This window comes from Rhagoletis zephyria, unplaced genomic scaffold (genome assembly GCF_001687245.7).
Source record: "Rhagoletis zephyria isolate East Lansing unplaced genomic scaffold, Rhagoletis_zephyria_1.1 Rzeph_scaffold_03032, whole genome shotgun sequence".
Taxonomy (NCBI): domain Eukaryota; kingdom Metazoa; phylum Arthropoda; class Insecta; order Diptera; family Tephritidae; genus Rhagoletis; species Rhagoletis zephyria.
In genome coordinates this window covers 56,234-61,334 of record NW_016160116.1, presented here as the reverse complement: position 1 = coordinate 61,334, position 5,101 = coordinate 56,234, and positions in this window count along the sequence as shown.

Below are 5,101 nucleotides of genomic sequence, written 5' to 3'. Positions count from 1 at the left end.
CATTTCATTAAAAGTAAAAACATTTCATAAAATTTATTTATTTGCAACAGCTGGACTATGTTCACACAGGCCAATTAGCTGAGGCCAATAAGCTTTAAATTGCGGAATTGAGTTTTGTGTTCACACATACGTCAGCTGCGCAATTAGCGATACGAAATCAGCTGCTGGATTACCTACAGTGATGAAAAAGTTGGTACAATCGTATCTTTATGTAGTTTAAAAGTGCATTCGGTACAAACACACAATTTTAGGTACGTTTGGAACGTAGCCAAATAACTTCTCAGGAAATCAGTTCTTATTTTTATCGACATTTCAAAGCATCTGCACTGCCAAGTGCGGTTTCTGTACCTTCGTCAATACTATTTATATGTGTAAATATCTGTAAATAGTTTGCTGAAATCGAGAAAATCAGGAAATTTCGAGTGCAACTCGCATAAATTCTGAAAAAATATTGCAACCTTGAAAATCTAACTCAATCAAATTCTGCAACAGGGCATTCTTCAACTAAATTTTGAAATAGAGGGTTGTTGAGGATTTTGCTAAAATCGAGAAAATCAGGAAATTTCTATTGCAACTAGCATAAATTCTAAAAAAAAATATATTGCCACTTTGAAAATCTATCTCAATCAAATTCTGCAATAGGGCGTTCTTCAAATAAATTTTGAAATAGAGGGTTGTTGTAAAGTTTTTTTGAGATAGGGCGTCTTCGAACTGGCTGCCGAGATAAGTCGATCTACCACTGAGCAGAGACACTAATGGTGTTTTCGTTTCTACCAAAAAATGTCACCTCTTGATTGCCCCTTTCTCTTTTCGTGTGTGAATAAGGACTAAATTTGCAGTGATACCCTATAACAGGGTTGAGTGTAACACCAAATACATTTTGCACCGTGGAAGGGCAACATTTTTTTGAAGAAATGAAATCACTATAAGTAAGTTCCATTTGGTGTTCCCAACGCAGATAAGTTATTCCTCTTCTCTTGCCAACGCAATGACGACCCTCTTCAGGGGTATGGGAATGTTTTCCATACCAACATGACCTTGCAATACAAGAAGTTGTGTTTGAATTCGCCAAGCCATAACGCATTCGTACATACATATGTATGTAGCTTTTGTTATATGCNTGAAATCACTATAAGTAAGTTCCATTTGGTGTTCCCAACGCAGATAAGTTATTCCTCTTCTCTTGCCAACGCAATGACGACCCTCTTCAGGGGTATGGGAATGTTTTCCATACCAACATGACCTTGCAATACAAGAAGTTGTGTTTGAATTCGCCAAGCCATAACGCATTCGTACATACATATGTATGTAGCTTTTGTTATATGCTTCATCGTACCATTCGTGAACCAAAGCCGAAAGAGGGTTAATGTAAACAAATATACGAATTGTTTACATTTAAAGTTTCAAATAAGCGTACGCCAAATATTGATTTCACTTTGCTTATTACAATATGGGTCAAGGCACATAAATACAGGTAGAAGCCAAAATGACGTTGCTCTCATGAGAACCAAACCTTTAAACTTCAACTTGTTTTTCATTTATTTCCTATATTTCGTTACGCTTTGAATGTCATATCGTTGTTTTTTTTTTTTGAATGTTCGTTAATAACAAATTTTAATTAACATTTGAATTTTTGTAGTGTTGTGCAGTTTATACTTAATGTATGTGTTAAAAATGCAACACCGAAGCGTTGTTTTTTATGTGGTGTTAAATATGAAGCAGATACCATTTAACGTGCCTCAATGTCCTTCGCGTAAAGAGCGTTGCGAAAGCAGCTGTGTGCCAGAGCTGCAGCGAAATGCCTTGCTGTGCGTTAAACATTTTAAAACAACAGATTTCATAAATGCACCGGGAGGTACAGGAAAGGCACGTTTGATGCCAAGTGCTGTTCCTATGACCCTTATGCCGGAAAGTCCCTCCAACAACACTGCAACTCATAAATTAAAAACATAAAACAACATACAAATTAACAAATTTTAACTAAAGAAAAATAAATAAATAGAAACAAAACTTCAAATTTACTCAAAAACGTCAACCAGCGAAATGTAATTTTTTATTTTTCCTTACACACGCTCATTTTTATTTTTACTCTCCCGAAAACTTTGACTTTTGTAGGTTTGATGTCAATTTGGCTTCTACCTGTTTTTATTGTACCATGAATATGGGTAGCATTAATATCACCGATGACAGTTAATTCTTAGGTGGATTTTTATATCATAATCTCATCTTTGTGAAAAGTGTGCAGATAGAGGGTATTATTTCAATAATATAAGCCCTCGATATGTAAAATATATAAAAATTTTATTTCAACGCTATACAAAAAATAAATCTACCTGCGTTACAGCACGACGGGAGAGGGGGAAGGGGGCCGCGGCGTAGCGTGACGCGGTGTGACGCGCCGGTCGCGCGGGGTACGCGGGCCGCCGCGAAGCTAAGCAAATCTAATGTTTGAAAAAGCAATAATGTCAATGGATTTTATTTCGCTTTTGAAAAGGTAATAATGTCAATTAACTTTATTTCCCAACCAGGTGCGAAATAAAGTCAATCGGCTTTATTTTCGTTGATCTTGTAACCTGTCACACACGAAAAAGCTTATTGCACGAGAACTAGTGAAGCGATTTCGAGAAAAGTGTGGCGTTTCAAAGACAAAATTCCAAACCTATCGACAGATACATTTCTGTAAGTAACCAATTCGGTGTCTGCCGTTGAAACTACGGCTTATTTTTGGGTCAATTTTGCGCCTTTAAAGTGCTCTAGCAACTTAGGATTTGCAGATATAACTTTAATTTTCCGGATATAAGTTCTTTGGAGCAGTAGAAATATTATCGTGTACAAATTTTATATAAATTAAAAAAATTGACTTTTTAGGGCAAACAATTTTTGAAAATATTAGCACATTTTTTTTATTTCAAGTTTTTCCTTTAGTTTGGTATATGGGATGTATTGGTTGATATCTTCTAAGCATGTTTATTTTATTCAAATATATGGGCTGAATTTCGGCTTTTGAGTAACAGATGGCGCAATATTTATAACCTAATCGCATACATTCCTACATATGTTGATTGCAGTTAATGTGGATCTGTTTTTCTTTTAGTAATCTATGTATGTATGTATATTAGGGTGGTCCAAGAATGAATGTAAAAAGTAAAGTCGGAATTTTTATGCTCTCACCCCTAGAATTGTTCTATATTGAAAAAAAGTTCACCTCTCTTTTTTAGAATAAAAAAATATTTAGGGGTCGCTCGAAGCGCTCAAGTTATCCATGTATTTTGTATGGGAAATAAAGAACTTTTCGTGGAAATGGTATGGAATTCTTGAAAATCAATATTTTTCGATCGGAGTACTATGTTTCTCTTCAACAGATTTCCAATAATAAAACCGAATTATTTTTTAACAATTTTTTCTTAGTAACTATATTTTATAGGACCACCAAACCCCAAGAAAATGCAATGGGGGATAAATAAAAAATCTTCATTATTAAAAAATGGTTAAATAAATAATTGGATATTGTTATTGGAAGTCTCCTGAAGAGAACCACAGTTTTCCGATCGAAAAATATTGATTTTCAAAAATTCTATACCATTTCCACGAAAAGTGGTTTTTTTCCATACAAAATACATAGAAACGATTGAGCGCTTTGAGCGACCTCTAAATATTTTTTGATTTCAAAATAAAAAATAGGGGTATACTTTTTTGATAGGGGTGAGAGCATTAAAATTCCGACTTTACTTGTTTTCGACCACCCTAATGTACATACTAGGGATGTTGCGGATGTGGAGTTTTAGACCAACGCGGATGCGAATGCGGATGTGGATGTCAAGTATTTTAAAGAAATAATTTAGGTGATTTATGTAGGTAAATAAAAACTGGAAAAGTTAATAATTTTTAATAATGTGGTTTTTATTTAGTACTTGAATTTGAAAATTTAAATTTTATTTAATATATTTAAATTTAATTTAATAAAAAAACACATAAAAAATAAATAAAATATATAAAAAAACAAGTAAGAAATTCGGGCGGAGCCGGACACTAAATACCCGGCGCAAGTATTAAATATATGATTTTCATCTTTCCGAAAGCTACGGCTACATGGTAAGCTGGGGTGTATCAATTTTGAGAGTAAATTGGCGTCCTTAAATTTCGAAATATTGAAGTTTAAAGCATTTCTGAAATTTACCGTTATATGAAAAGCGGCCTCAATTTCAGTCCGATTTCATAAGTTTCAACGTTTTGCTTTTACGTGGCAAGCACAATAACCATAACGAGGTTGGTACAAATTGGTAGAACGGTTACTGAGATACATATATGTGATCATAAGTCGGCGGTGCCACGCCCATTTTCCAAAATTTTATCATAAACGTATTTCTTGGTAAAGAATCGTTGCAAACATCAATTTTGAATAAATTGGCTTTAATATTTACTGATTTATCGAAGATTTGGTATTTCTCTAAATTACCGCTATATGGGATGTGAGCGTGGTTATTGTCCGATTTTAAAAATTTGGTATGTTGTACCAAGGCCAATAACTGTGTCAAGTTTGGAAGAAATTGGTGCAGCGGTTTCCAAGATATNCCGACGGACGGACAGACAGTCACCGCTTAATCGATTTCTCTTTTCATTCTGATCATTTATGTATACATTTGTCTATATCTATCTCGATTCGTTTTGCCTGTTACAAACAACCATTATGTGAACAAAGCTATAATACCCCTGTGCACAAGTGCGCTCGGGTATAAAAATACTTAAAACCCGTTTATTTATTATTTATTAAATGGTGAGAGAGCTTCTCAAACGATATTGATGCAATTTTTTCGAGTTAAGTTGTAGCAAAATAATGAATATCTAACTCCCGGCACTAATCCCAGGAACCAGGATTGTAATAACGAGATCCCAAAAATCCTGGGATCGTAAAAATCTAAAAATGTACATCCCTAACACTTATCTACATACATGTGTAGTATGTATATTATACATATATAGAGATCTCACCAAAGCAGTGTAATAAGAGCTTTAACAGACGGCAGCGTTGATCCGGATCAACTCGGGAATTAACTGCAGTTGATCCGGATCCCGGTCCCAAATAATCCCGATCAACGCTGCC